The sequence below is a fragment of the Cherax quadricarinatus genome, chromosome 88 (assembly GCF_038502225.1).
Source record: "Cherax quadricarinatus isolate ZL_2023a chromosome 88, ASM3850222v1, whole genome shotgun sequence".
Taxonomy (NCBI): Eukaryota; Metazoa; Arthropoda; class Malacostraca; order Decapoda; family Parastacidae; genus Cherax; species Cherax quadricarinatus.
The window spans coordinates 17,149,840-17,165,712 of NC_091379.1; positions in this window are offsets into that span (position 1 = coordinate 17,149,840).

A 15,873-nucleotide genomic window follows, 5' to 3' on the forward strand; every position below is an offset into this window, starting at 1 on the left:
GAAATATGGATCCCAGGTTACAACCTATACAGATGTGAGAGAGTGAACAGGCAAAAGGGGGGGGTTGGCCTGTACATTGCAGAGTCACTTGTTTGCACAGAACTGCTAAATGCCTCAAATGATGTAGTGGAAGTTTTAGCAGTAAAGGTCGAGAACCAAAACCTAGTCATTGTGGTAGTCTACAAGCCTCCAGATGCAACATCCCAGCAATTCCAGGAACAGCTGTTAAAAATTGACTACTGTCTGGAAAACCTTCCAGCTCCTGCACCCAACATCTTGCTCCTGGGGGATTTCAACTTAAGGCACCTAAAATGGAGGAATATAGCAAATAATATTGTTGCAGTAATAACACCAGGAGGCAGCTCTGATGAAAACTCACACTCACGTGAGCTTTTAAATCTGCACAAAATTCAATTTAAACCAGCAAATAATAGAGCCTACTAGACTGGAGAATACACTAGACCTCATCTTCACTAACAATGATGATCTGATAAGAAATGTCACCATATCAAAAACAATATACTCAGATCACAACATAATTGAGGTTCAGTCATGTATGCGCGGAGCCCCAGACCGACATAATGAGATTAGTCACGAGGGAGCATTCACCAAATTCAACTTCAATAACAAAAACATAAAGTGGGACCAAGTAAACCAAGTCCTAACCGATATAAGCTGGGAAGATATACTAAGCAACACAGACCCCAACTTATGCCTAGAACAGATTAACTCGGTGGCACTCGATGTATGCACAAGGCTTATTCCTCTAAGAAAAAGGAGGAGTAGATGTAAAACAGAAAGAGACAGGCGCTCCCTTTACAGGCGACGGAAAAGAATAACAGAGCGGCTAAAAGAGGTCAATATATCTGAAATGCGTAGGGAGACACTGGTCAGAGAAATAGCAAGCATCGAACTTAAGCTAAAAGAATCCTTTAGGAGTCAGGAATCGCGGGAAGAACTAAAAGCCATAAATGAAATCGAAAGAAACCCAAAATATTTCGTCTCCTATGCCAAATCAAAATCGAGAACAACGTCCAGTATTGGGCCCCTACTTAAACAAGATGGGTCCTACACAGATGACAGCACGGAAATGAGTGAGCTACTCAAGTCCCAATATGACTCAGTTTTTAGCAAGCCGCTAACCAGACTGAGAGTCGAAGATCAAAATTAATTTTTTATGAGAGAGCCACAAAATTTGATTAACACAAGCCTATCCGATGTTATCCTGACGTCAAATGACTTCGAACAGGCGATAAATGACATGCCCATGCACTCTGCCCCAGGGCCAGACTCATGGAACTCTGTGTTCATCAAGAACTGCAAGAAGCCCCTATCACGAGCCTTTTCCATCCTATGGAGAGGGAGCATGGACACGGGGGTCGTCCCACAGTTACTAAAAACAACAGACATAGCCCCACTCCACAAAGGGGGCAGTAAAGCAACAGCAAAGAACTACAGACCAATAGCACTAACATCCCATATCATAAAAATCTTTGAAAGGGTCCTAAGAAGCAAGATCACCACCCATCTAGAAACCCATCAGTTACACAACCCAGGGCAACATGGGTTTAGAACAGGTCGCTCCTGTCTGTCTCAACTATTGGGTCACTACGACAAGGTCCTAAATGCACTAGAAGACAAAAAGAATGCAGATGTAATATATACAGACTTTGCAAAAGCCTTCGACAAGTGTGACCATGGCGTAATAGCGCACAAAATGCGTGCTAAAGGAATAACAGGAAAAGTCGGTCGATGGATCTATAATTTCCTCACTAACAGAACACAGAGAGTAGTCATCAACAGAGTAAAGTCCGAGGCAGCTACGGTGAAAAGCTCTGTTCCACAAGGCACAGTACTCGCTCCCATCTTGTTCCTCATCCTCATATCCGACATAGACAAGGATGTCAGCCACAGCACCGTGTCTTCCTTTGCAGATGACACCCGAATCTGCATGACAGTGTCTTCCATTGCAGACACTGCAAAGCTCCAGGCGGACATCAACCAAATCTTTCAGTGGGCTGCAGTTCAACGATGAGAAATTTCAATTACTCAGATATGGTAAACATGAGGAAATTAAATCTTCATCAGAGTACAAAACAAATTCTGGCCACAAAATAGAGCGAAACACCAACGTCAAAGACCTGGGAGTGATCATGTCGGAGGATCTCACCTTCAAGGACCATAACATTGTATCAATCGCATCTGCTAGAAAAATGACAGGATGGATAATGAGAACCTTCAAAACTAGGGAGGCCAAGCCCATGATGACACTCTTCAGGTCACTTGTTCTATCTAGGCTGGAATATTGCTGCACACTAACAGCACCTTTCAAGGCAGGTGAAATTGCCGACCTAGAAAATGTACAGAGAACTTTCACGGCGCGCATAACGGAGATAGAACACCTCAATTATTGGGAGCGCTTGAGGTTCCTAAACCTGTATTCCCTGGAACGCAGGAGGGAGAGATACATGATTATATACACCTGGAAAATCCTAGAGGGACTAGTACCGAACTTGCACACGAAAATCACTCACTACGAAAGCAAAAGACTTGGCAGACGATGCACCATCCCCCCACTGAAAAGCAGGGGTGTCACTAGCACGTTAAGAGACCATACAATAAGTGTCAGGGGCCCGAGACTGTTCAACTGCCTCCCAGCACACATAAGGGGAATTACCAACAGACCCCTGGCAGTCTTCAAGCTGGCACTGGACAAGCACCTAAAGTCAGTTCCTGATCAGCCGGGCTGTGGCTCGTACGTTGGTTTGCGTGCAGCCAGCAGCAACAGCCAGGTTGATCAGGCGCTGATCCACCAGGAGGCCTGGTCACAGACCAGGCCGCGGGGGCGTTGACCCCCGAAACTCTCTCCAGGTAAAGTCCAGGTAAACTGGTGTGGGTCGCATGCTGGGTGTTAGTGGACTGGTGTGGGTCGCATCCTGGGTGTTAGTGGACTGGTGTGGGTCACATCCTGGGTGTTAGTGGACTGGTGTGGGTCACATCCTGGGTGTTAGTGGACTGGTGTGGGTCACATCCTGGGTGTTAGTGGACTGGTGTTGGTCACATCCTGGGTGTTAGTGGACTGGTGTGGGTCACATCCTGGGTGTTAGTGAACTGGTGTGGGTCGCATCCTGGGTGTTAGTGGACTGGTGTGGGTCGCATCCTGGGTGTTAGTGGACTGGTGTGGGTCACATCCTGGGTGTTAGTGGACTGGTGTGGGTCACATCCTGGGTGTTAGTGGACTGGTGTGGGTCACATCCTGGGTGTTAATGGACTGGTGTGGGTCACATCCTGGGTGTTAGTGGACTGGTGTGGGTCACATCCTGGGTGTTAGTGGACTGGTGTGGGTCACATCCTGGGTGTTAGTGGACTGGTGTGGGTCGCATCCTGGGTGTTAGTGGACTGGTGTGGGTCACATCCTGGGTGTTAGTGGACTGGTGTGGGTCACATCCTGGGTGTTAGTGGACTGGTGTGGGTCACATCCTGGGTGTTAGTGGACTGGTGTGGGTCACATCCTGGGTGTTAGTGGACTGGTGTGGGTCACATCCTGGGTGTTAGTTGACTGGTGTGGGTCACATCCTGGGTGTTAGTGGACTGGTGTGGGTCACATCCTGGGTGTTAGTGGACTGGTGTGGGTCACATCCTGGGTGTTAGTGGACTGGTGTGGGTCACATCCTGGGTGTTAGTGGACTGGTGTGGGTCACATCCTGGGTGTTAGTGGACTGGTGTGGGTCACATCCTGGGTGTTAGTGGACTGGTGTGGGTCGCATCCTGGGTGTTAGTGGACTGGTGTGGGTCACATCCTGGGTGTTAGTGGACTGGTGTGGGTCACATCCTGGGTGTTAGTAGACTGGTGTGGGTCACATCCTGGGTGTTAGTGGACTGGTGTGGGTCACATCCTGGGTGTTAGTGGACTGGTGTGGGTCACATCCTGGGTGTTAGTAGACTGGTGTGGGTCACATCCTGGGTGTTAGTGGACTGGTGTGGGTCACATCCTGGGTGTTAGTGGACTGGTGTGGGTCATATCTTGGGTGTTAGTAGACTGGTGTGGGTCACATCCTGGGTGTTAGTGGACTGGTGTGGGTCACATCCTGGGTGTTAGTGGACTGGTGTGGGTCACATCCTGGGTGTTAGTGGACTGGTGTGGGTCACATCCTGGGTGTTAGTGGACTGGTGTGGGTCATATCCTGGGTGTTAGTGGACTGGTGTGGGTCACATCCTGGGTGTTAGTGGACTGGTGTGGGTCACATCCTGGGTGTTAGTGGACTGGTGTGGGTCACATCCTGGGTGTTAGGCAATTTAATTTCTAGTTTAGTTATCCCTTATAACTAACACTAAAAAAATATATATAATTTTTTGTGTATAATTTTTGCAAATTTTTTTTTTAAATAAATAAAGCATATTTAAATCGTTTTAAAAGTACCAAAAAGTTTAAAAAAAAATGGGATTTTTTAAATATTTACATAATATCCTCAAATACTTTCAAAAATAAAAATAATTCTGAAGAAATAGTTTGTTTCTTGTAATATTTTCGAAGGTTGGGGATTTTGATGTTGATTATTTTTTCAGGGTTTTGAAAACCTCTACGTGTAATAAGGCTGTAATAAGTAGAACTTATTTCACGGTATATGGAGTGCAGTATTATGTGATTATTTAAAAGTTATGAAGTCTATTTACAAATTTTAAAATGTGGAATTACAATTTTGGATATTTCAGTCAGACTGATCTTAGTACATAATTACTTAAATGTAGATAAGATAAAAGTGGTTGACTGATTAATAAATGTTTAATGTTAACAGTAATGCTAGCCCACACAGTGAACTTGATCAAAAGTCACAACCACATCTACCTGGGTGAATAATACATGAGTATATAGAAGATGGTGAGTCAGGTGGACAATGTTGAGTAACTCACGAAATTGTAATGACACGATTGTAAACAAACCATACCACGGGCGGGACTTGAACTCGCGGTCAGAGAGTCTCAAAACTCCACGGTCTGGAGTTTTGAGACTCTCTGACCGCGGGTTCAAGTCCCGCCCGTGGTATGGAATGTTGAGTAAGTTGTATTTGAGACCAACTGGGAAGGTCCGTATTAATGTTTGTTTTTTACTGACTGGTAGATGAGTTTACCTGGAGTTCCTGGGGTCAACGCCCCCTCGGCCCGGTTTGTGACCAGGCCTCATGGTGGATCAGGGTTTGATCAACCAGGCTGTTACTGCTGGCTGCATGCAGTCCAGCGTACGAACCACAGCCCGGCTGGTCAGGTACTGACTTTAGGTGCCTGTCCAGTGCCTGCTTGAGTTGTTGATTTCCGTGTGTAATATTATTCAATTATATTTTAGTTAAGGGCCTGAGAGAAAGTATGTAAGATAAATTGTTACTGATCATTCCCACTGACGAACCGATATTAATGTAAGAAAGTCACACATAATATATATACTTTGAAAATCCTAGAGGGATTAGTACCAAACTTGCACACGAAAATCACAGCCTATGACAGCAAGAGACTCGGCAGGAGATGCAACATTCCCTCACTGAAAAGCAGGGGCGCCACTAGCACGATAAGAGAACAATAAATGTCAGGGGCCCAAGACTTCAACTGCCTCCCAGCATACATAAGGGGGATTACTAATAGACCCCTGGCTGTCTTCAAGAAGGCGCTTGACAGACACTTAAAGTCAGTACCTGATCAGCCGGCCTGTGGTTCATACGTTAGTTTGCGTGCCACAGCAGTAACAGCCTGGTTGATCAGGCCCTGATCCACTGCAAGGCCTGGTCATGGACCGGGCCGCGGGGGCGTTGGCCCCCGGAATACCCTCCAGGTAAGAAGTTCTTCACATACTTCCTGGTCATCCCTTGTGAACTTCCCGTCTTCTACATCCTCATTACCTGGTCCCTGACTCTTGTTCTCCTCCTAATGTATCTATATCACAACTTTTAGTCAGATCTGGCGGTCGATGTTATATCATTCTGTGGTTATTATTAAGTACAGAAAATACTCAAGTTTATCTGGGAGAAGGAAGGGGGTAAAACTTGCTCATCCAGACCTGTACAAAGTGAAGCTGGTTCTTAAGAGGTTGTTCTTATTGCTTCCAAGTGTCTTAAGTCGATTTACCAGGGGCCAACCTTCACCTTGCCCGAAAACCCACCCACACCATCCCCCACCCTCAAAAGCATCGATTTATCTCCATTAAGCATCATCCCCGTTGCCATGCCAAAACTCTCCACCAACTCACTAACCCTAGGTAAATCTTCAGACTTTCTATATAGAACCATGGTGTCATCAACGTAACCTATGATCCCTGGTTGCACAGACACCCCAACCCTCTCTATCCCTTCCCTTACACCCCAACGTACGGCCCTATAGAACGGGTCTTGGAGCAACGCAAAGAGAAGCTGCGACACAGGGCATCCCTGCCGCAAGCCCCGTTCCTTCCTAACAGGTTGACCTAGTCTACCATTCACTTGCACCCTAACCGTTGCCTGCTCATACAACACCTTAACCCAACTATTTCCCTCCCGAACCCTTGCCATTGCATAAACTTCCACAGCGCCTCACGCTCCACACAGTCATACGCCGCATGCAAATCTAACGCTAAAACCCCACCTTTATTGTCCCCCCCACTTTCATCTATTTCCTAATACTTTAGCAAAGATCTTGTAATCACCACACATTAAGGTGATCGAATGATAATCATGCACACATGCACAAGACTTCTTCTTAGGGACCATGACCACCATACGTTCTCTGTTGTTCCCTCAACCTCGCCGGGTCACCATCTGGAGAAGACCCGGGCCGGAAGTACCGGCAAATCTCTAATGAATGAATGAATCCCTCAACCTGCGCATGGATTTCATTGCATTAAATAAAGCCACTAAAAAGCCATGCAAACACTCCAGCCTGCTGTGTCTCTCTTGCTTGCTCTGGCCTGTCCTGCCTGCCTGCCCTGACCTGTCTTGCCCTACCAGCACTTGCCTGTCCTGCCTTCCCTACTCTGGCCTGTTCTGCCAGCTCTGGCCTGTCTTGCCCTGCCTGCTCTTACCTGTCATGCCCTGCCTGCACTGTCCTGTCCTGCCTGCTATGGCCTGTCATGCCCTGCCTACCCTGGCCTGCCCTGCCTGCTCTGGCCTGTCCTGTCCGGCCTGCTTTGGCTTGTTCCGCCCTACCTACTCTCATCTGTTCTGCTCTGCCAGCTCTGACCTGTCCTGCCCGGCCTGTTCTGATCTGTCCTGCCCTGCTCTGGCCTGTCCTGTCCTGCCTGCACTGGCCTGTCCTGCCTGCTCTGGCCTGTCCTGTCCTGCCTGCTCTGCCCTGTCCTGCCTGCTCTGGCCTGTCCTACCTGCTCTGGCCTGTCCTGTCCTGCCTGCTCTGGCCTGTCCTGCTTTGCACTGGCCTGTCCTTCCCGGCCTGCTGTGGCCTGTTCTGCCGTACCTACTCGGCCTTCTCTGACCTGTCCTGCCTGGCCTGCTCTGACCTGTCCTGCTTTGCCTACTTTGGTCTGTCCTGCCTGCTCTGGCCTGTCCTGCCCTGCCTGCTCTGGCCTGTCCTGCCCTGCCTGCTCTGGCCTGTCCTGCCCTGGCCTGTACTATCTTGCCTGCTGTGGCCTGTCCTGCCCTGCCTGCTGTGGCCTGTCCTGCCCTGCTCTAGCCTGTCCTGCCCTGGCCTGTACTGTCCTGCCTGCTCTGGCCTGTCCTGCCTTGCCTGCTCTGGCCCGTCCTGTCCTGTCTGTTCTGACCTGTCCTGCCCTGCCAACTCTGGCCTGTCGTGCCCTGCCTGCTCTGGCTTGTACTGCCTTGCCCGGCCTGCTCTGGCCTGTTCTTCTCTACCTACTCTGGCCTGTTCTACTCTGCCTGCCCGGCCTACTCTCACCTGTCCTGACCTGCCTGCTCTGGTTTGTCCTGCCCTGCCTGCTCTGGCCTGTCCTGCCCTGTCTGCTCTGGCTTGTCCTGCCCTGTCTGCTCTGGCTTGTCCTGCCCTGCCTGCTCTGGCCTGTCCTGCCCTGCCCTGGCCTGTACTATCTTGCCTGCTGTGGCCTGTCCTGCCCTGCCTGCTCTGGCCTGTCCTGCCCAGGCCTGTACTATCTTGCCTGCTGTGGCCTGTCCTGCCCTGCCTGCTGTGGCCTGTCCTGCCCTGCCTGCTGTGGCCTGCCCTGCCCTGCTCTATCCTGTCCTGCCCTGCCCTGGCCTGTACTGTCCTGCATGCTCTGGCCTGTCCTGCCTTGCCTGCTCTGACCTGTCCTGCCCTGCCAGCTCTGGCCTGTCATGCCCTGCCTGCTCTGGCTTGTACTGCCTTGCCCGGCCTGCTCTGCTCTACCTACTCTGGCCTGTTCTACTCTGCCTGCCCGGCCTACTCTCACCTGTCCTGCCCTGCCTTCTCTGGCCTGTCCTGCCTGCTCTGGCCTGTCCTGTCCTGTCCTGCGTGCTCTGGCCTTTCCTGCCCTGCTCTGGCCTGTCCTGTCCTGCCTGCTCTGGCCTGTCCTGCCTGCTCTGGCCTGTCCTGCCCTGCCTGCTCTGGCTTGTCCTGCCCTGGCTTGTACTATCTTGCCTGCTGTGGCCTGTCCTGCCCTGCCTGCTGTGGCCTGTCCTGCCCTGCTCTAGCCTGTCCTGCCCTGGCCTGTCTGCTCTGGCCTGTCCTGCCTTGCCTGCTCTGGCCCGTCCTGTCCTGTCTGTTCTGACCTGTCCTGCCCTGCCAGCTCTGGCCTGTCGTGCCCTGCCTGCTCTGGCCTGTTCTGCTCTACCTACTCTGGCCTGTTCTACTCTGCCTGCCCGGCCTACTCTCACCTGTCCTGACCTGCCTGCTCTGGTTTGTCCTGCCCTGCCTGCTCTGGCCTGTCCTGCCCTGGCCTGTCCTGCCCTGCCTGCTCTGGCCTGTCCTGCCCTGCCCTGGCCTGTACTATCTTGCCTGCTGTGGCCTGTCCTGCCCTGCCTGCTCTGGCCTGTCCTGCCCAGGCCTGTACTATCTTGCCTGCTGTGGCCTGTCCTGCCCTGCCTGCTGTGGCCTGCCCTGCCCTGCTCTATCCTGTCCTGCCCTGCCCTGGCCTGTACTGTCCTGCATGCTCTGGCCTGTCCTGCCTTGCCTGCTCTGACCTGTCCTGCCCTGCCAGCTCTGGCCTGTCATGCCCTGCCTGCTCTGGCTTGTACTGCCTTGCCCGGCCTGCTCTGGCCTGTTCTTCTCTACCTACTCTGGCCTGTTCTACTCTGCCTGCCCGGCCTACTCTCACCTGTCCTGACCTGCCTGCTCTGGTTTGTCCTGCCCTGCCTGCTCTGGCCTGTCCTGCCCTGTCTGCTCTGGCCTGTCCTGCCCTGCCTGCTCTGGCCTGTCCTGCCCAGGCCTGTACTATCTTGCCTGCTGTGGCCTGTCCTGCCCTGCCTGCTGTGGCCTGTCCTGCCCTGCATGCTGTGGCCTGCCCTGCCCTGCCCTGCTCTATCCTGTCCTGCCCTGCCCTGGCCTGTACTGTCCTGCATGCTCTGGCCTGTCCTGCCTTGCCTGCTCTGACCTGTCCTGCCCTGCCAGCTCTGGCCTGTCATGCCCTGCCTGCTCTGGCTTGTACTGCCTTGCCCGGCCTGCTCTGGCCTGTTCTGCTCTACCTACTCTGGCCTGTTCTACTCTGCCTGCCCGGCCTACTCTCACCTGTCCTGCCCTGCCTTTTCTGGCCTGTCCTACCTGCTCTGGCCTGTCCTGCCTGCTCTGGCCTGTCCTGTCCTGCGTGCTCTTGCCTGTCCTGCCCTGCTCTGGCCTGTCCTGTCCTGCCTGCTCTGGCCTGTCCTGCTTTGCACTGACCTGTCCTTCCCGGCCTGCTGTGGCCTGTTCTGCCGTACCTACTCGGCCTTCTCTGACTTGTCCAGCCTGGCCTCCTCTGCCTTGCCTGCTCTGGTCTGTCCTGTCTGCTCTGGCCTGTCCTGCCCTGGCCTGTACTATCTTGCCTGCTGTGGCCTGTCCTGCCCTGCCTGCTGTGGCCTGTCCTGCCCTGCTCTAGCCTGTCCTGCCCTGCCCTGGCCTGTACTATCTTGCCTGCACTGGCCTGTCCTGCCTTGCCTGTTCTCGCCCGTCCTGCCCTGTCTGCTCTGACCTGTCCTGCCCTGCCCTGGCCTGTACTATCTTGCCTGCACTGGCCTGTCATGCCCTGCCTGCTCTGGCCTGTTTTGCTCTACCTACTCTGCCTGCCCGGCCTACCCTCACCTGTCCTGCCCTGCCTGCTCTGGTTTGTCCTGCCCTGCCTCCTCTGGCCTGTCCTGCCCTGCTCTGCCTGCTCTGAACTGTATTGCCCTGCCAGCTTTGGTCTCACCTTCTGGCCTGTCCTGCCCTGCCTCCTCTGGCCTGTCCTGCAATGCCTCCTCTGGCCTGTCCTTCCCTGCCTGCTCTGACCTGTCCTGCCCTGCCTGTTCTGGCCTCTCCTGTCCTGCTCTGGCCTGTCCTGCCCTGCCTGTTCTGGCCTCTCCTGTCCTGCCTGCTCTTGCCTGTCCTGCTCTGGCCTGTCCTGCTATGCCTGCTCTGACTTGTGCTGCTCTGGCCTGTCCTGCCCTGCCTCCTCTGGCCTGTCCTGCCCTGCCTGCTCTGGCCTGTCCTGACCGACCTGGTCTGACCTGTCCTCCCCTGTCTGCTCTGGCCTGTCCTGCTTTGCTCTGCCTGCTCTGGCCTGTCCTGCCCTGCCTGCTCTGGTCTGTCCTGCCCTGCCTGCTCTGGCCTGTCCTGCACTGCCTGCTCTGGCCTGTCCTGCCCTGCATGCTCTGGCCTGTCCTGTTCTGCCTGCTCTGGCCTTCTTGCCTTGCCTGTTCTGGCTTGTCCTGCTTTGCCTGCTCTGGCCTGTTCTGCCTGCTCAGGCCTGTCCTTCCCTGCCTGTCCTGGCCTGTCGTCCTTTACCTGCTCTGGCCTGTCCTGCCTGCTCTGGCCTGTCCTGCCCTGCCTGCTCTGGCCTGTCCTGCCCTGCCTGCTCTGGCCTGTCCTGCCTACAGTGCCTGCCTGCTCTGGCCTGTCCTGCCTACAGTGCCTGCCTGCTCTGGCCTGTCCTGCCCTGCCTGCTCTGGCCTGTCCTGCCTACAGTGCCTGCCTGCTCTGGCCTGCCCTGCCCTACATGCAATGCCTGCCTGCTGTGGCCTGTCCTGCTCTGCCTGCAATGCCTGCCTGCTCTTGCCTGTCCTGTACTGCCTGCTCTTTACTGTCAGTCCTGTCTCTGTCAGTGCCTCTGGAGATTTTAACAGTGAAAAGTATCCAAGGGTCTGTTGGGTGCTCTGGGGCCTTAGAAGGAATTACCACAAATCCATGTATTTTATTGAGTTATGACATGATACGTTTTCTGGAATGGATTAACATTGTAACTCAAGGGACCACTGCAGTATAAAGTGGGCTAAATTAACGCTTCTCGACATTTTATTAGGTAGTTTTGATAGCTGAACGGGTTATGGGTAATACAGAAGACATGCCAGTGAAATAGCCGGGAACTGGACCGGTGTATTGGAATTAGCTTAAAGTAGGCCCCAGTGTGAAATATTACTGTTGCATAAAGTGCTTCCATTATTATTATAATTAAAAGAAGCGTTAAACCTACAAGGGTCATACAGCACTGCTAAAGTGCTTCCAGACCTACAAATTCACACCTGTGTAATTTCGTAAGTTTAACATCAAATTTTGCATTTTTTGTGTCATCACCTTTAGAAACAGATTCTCTTCTATTTCAGGATAAAATTATTTTTTTATAAAAATGACAAAAAAAAAGGACTTTTAATTTGAGAAGTGTCTTAAGTGAAAGGTTTATTAACATTGGTGGTGGTTAAGGATGAGTACCACTAAGAGGAAGAATAATCTATGTGACACTGTATAAGATCTAGTAGCGTCTTGCAAACCTTAGTAGGTAGACACTGTGCTTGTGTATAGAGGAACTTTAGCCTGGCATTCTTCTTTCAACAAACTGACCACATCCTCCCACCAAGGCAGGGTGACCCAAAAAGAAAAACAAGTTTCTCTTTTTAACTTTAGTAATGTATGCAGGAGAAGGGGTTACTAGCCCCTTGCTCCCGGCATTTTAGTCACCTCTTATGACACGCATGGCTTACGAAGGAAGAATTCTGTTCCACTTCCCCATGGAGATAAGAGGAAATAAACTAGAACAAAAGCTAGTAAGAAAATAGAAGAAAATGCAGAGGGGTGTGTATATATATGCTTGTACATGTATGTGTAGCGTAGCCTAAGTGTTAGTAGTAGCAGCAAGATATACCTGAAATCTTGCATGTTTATGAGACAGAATAAAAAGACACCAGCAAACCTACCATCATGTAAAACAATTACAGGCTTCTGTTTTACACTCACTCAGTAAGACAGTAGTACCTCCCTGGGTGTTTGCTGTCTACCAGCCTACTTGTATGTTCCCCAGTGTAACAATCTTACACTGGGGAACATACAGGTAAGTGTTGAGGAAGAAACCAATGAGGGTCCTGTGTTTAGTATAATTGTAGTGGGTAGAAGGTGGCGGGGATAAGAAAATAAGTGGATGATTTCTCAAATAACTATACATTAGGTTCAATTATTGTATCTTCAAGAAGACCTAGAAACAGAAGCATGGTATGGTAATGGGGTCCCCACCCATTGCTGTACTCACTAACTTGTACAAGAAGTCACTAGAAATAAATGTTTTGCAGACTCAAAACTTGCCACCATTATCTGGCTACAGTATCCAAGGACTTTCTTCTAACTGTACCTTGGTAATCAAACCTAGAACTCTTCTGTGAGCACCTCAGAACACTGTTGCCTTCCATCCAGTCCTCCCCCTCAAAATGAAGCAGAACATCCACTAACAAAGATGATCTTATGCACTTCTTTTCCCCCATCACTGCAAGTGTACTTAGTGTCCTCTTTGGGCTTCTCTTCTTCAGTCCTTACTGTATATGTAACCCCAAGTTTCCTGATGTGTGTAATACTGTTGCCATAAACCCCAAACTGAAATTCCTCTCTTACTTCATGTTATATTGTAGAAGTATGGCACAGTAGATTCTCAACATCCTTACGGAGAATACTGACATCAGCCAACGCAAGACTGATAGCATAACCTGGACTCTCACACAAAACAATACTATACTGGCAGTCATTACATCCAAATTATTATTATTATAATCAAGGGGGAAACACTAAACCCGGAGGATTATACAGTGCCTGGGGGGGGGGGATGTGGAAGGCATTCAGGCTTAATTCGGGGAACTGGAGCACAGATCCAATTCCCTAAATCAAGAGCCCCTCACCAACATCAAGGAATCTTCCTTGAGGGGCATTACATCCAAAGCAATACTCAAACTGACCATACCTTTACATAACCCACACATAGGAGAGAGAAGTTCATAACAATGTCTTGGAGTACATACACAATTTTCCTAATATAAATCTTAGTCCTGGTTTGTGGATGCCTTCCTTTCTCATTACACTGTCAAATACAGTGGTACCTTGGGATACAAACTTAATTCGTTACAGAAGGCTGTTCAAGCGCCGATACTGAACGAATTTGTTCCCATAAGGAATAATGTAAATTAGATTAATCCATTTCAGACCCCCAAAAATACACTTACAGTCATCTCTACATAACTCCGACACCATCGGTTGTGTCTCAGCACTTGTAGTGTTCACATGTGCGTCTGCTGTTCGCTGATATTTTTTGCTTTTTATTTTGTGACTGTTAATTTCACAGTGAAAATATCAAAGAGAGCTGCAGATACCCCTATGGGTAACAGTGAGAAAAAGAAAAGGAAGCATCTGACGTTGTCAATAATGCAGAAAGTAGAGTTACTGCAGAAGCTTGATCGTGGTGTGTCAGTGCACTGCCTTACTGAAGAATATGGTGGAGAATAGGCTGGAGGCAGTGGAGATGTCATGTCTGAGGGCAATGTGTAGTGTGAATATAATGCAGAGAATTCGTAGTTTGGAAGTTAGGAGGAGGTGCGGGATTACCAAAACTGTTGTCCAGAGGGCTGAGGAAGGGTTGTTGAGGTGTTTCGGACATGTAGAGAGAATGGAGCGAAATAGAGTGACTTCAAGAGTGTATCAGTCTGTAGTGGAAGGAAGGCGGGGTAGGGGTCGGCCTAGGAAAGGTTGGAGGGAGGGGGTAAAGGAGGTTTTGTGTGCGAGGGGCTTGGACTTCCAGCAGGCGTGCGTGAGCGTGTTTGATAGGAGTGAATGGAGACGAATGGTTTTTAATACTTGACATGCTGTTGGAGTGTGAGCAAAGTAACATTTATGAAGGGGTTCAGGGAAACCGGCAGGCCGGACTTGAATCCTGGAGATGGGAAGTACAATGCCTGCACTCTGAAGGAGGGGTGTTAATGTTGCAGTTTAAAAACTGTAGTGTAAAGCACCCTTCTGGCAAGACAGTGATGGAGTGAATGATGGTGAAAGTTTTTCTTTTTCGGGCCACCCTGCCTTGGTGGGAATCGGCCAGTGTGATAATAAAAATAATAAAAAATAACTACCACTGTTATGATTTAAAGAAACAGAAAGACAAGTTACTGAAGTATTATAGTGACAGTGATGACCAAGAGATTATGGCAATTTACTCAGTTAAAGAGAGATTGCTTAGACAGAAACCTATGTTAATAAGACAGATGACACTTGAAGAAGTCTTTGAAAACACCGCCTGTCAATTATGTTCCTGGTCTATAATTACACCATTATTTCATTTATCAATATATTAATAATAATAATAATAATAATAATATCTTCATTTACTACAAGTACATGTACAAGGTACACAGGCCTAGCTGACATCAATGACATACTACTATATAGAAAGCCGCCTGTTATGCTGAGCATTTTGGGCAAATTAGGTCAGTGTCCCAGGATGCGACCCACACCAGTCCACTAACACCCAGGTACCCATTTTACTGATGGGTGAACATAGACAACAGGTGCAAAGAAACAAGCCCAACGTTTCTACCCTGGATGGGAATCGAACCCAGACCCTCGCTGTGTGAAGTGAGAGCTTTAGCCATCAGGCCACCAGAGCCGGATGGCTGGTATTTGTAGTCTTTATTTATCCCACTTAGTGTGAGTATTCATACATTTTTGCTGCAGTGTTAATGTTTGATTATGGGGTGCTGCCCTAGACCCCACCTTCATTCTGAAATTAAAAAAATTCTGAAATTCGAAACACTACTGGCCCCAAGGGTTTCGGATAAAGGAATGTGGACCTGTACCACCACCACCACCACTACTACTACTTCCACTACCATTGCCTCACATTACTCCCCTTTCTATCCCTACTCCCCCCCCTCAAGGAAGGTTCCTTGATGTTGGTGAGGGGCTCTTGATTTAGGGAATTGGATCTGTGCTCCAGTTCCCCGAATTAAGCCTGAATGCCTTCCACATCCCTCCCCCCCCCCAGGCGCTGTATAATCCTCCGGGTTTAGCGCTTCCCCCTTGATTATTATTATAATTATATCCCTACTCCCCTACTTACTTCTACCACTTCCACTACCAGCATTACCTCTACCACTGCTTCTCCACCTCCTTTCTTTCTCTGTCCCATCCCTCTCCGACCCTCTTCTATATACTACACTGGCTCCCTCACTTTTGTGTGTTACTATGAGTAATAAATAATTCATCAGAATGAAACGTCATCATAAGCTTTTCTCTCCTGTGTGTGGCTTGTGTATTGTCTTGGTCATGGTATTATGCCTCCTTGTTTTCCTTGACCATACCTAATGCAGATCACCACTACACTGCAGAAGCAGATTATGTCCAAGAGTTTAGAACTGAATGTGTACATAACATATTAAGGAAAACCAAAATGCTAGACATTTTTAATTAGCAATCATACAGACCTCCAACACTATAATTAGCAATTTTATAGACCTAAAACACTATAATTAGCAATCATACAGACCTCCAACACTAATT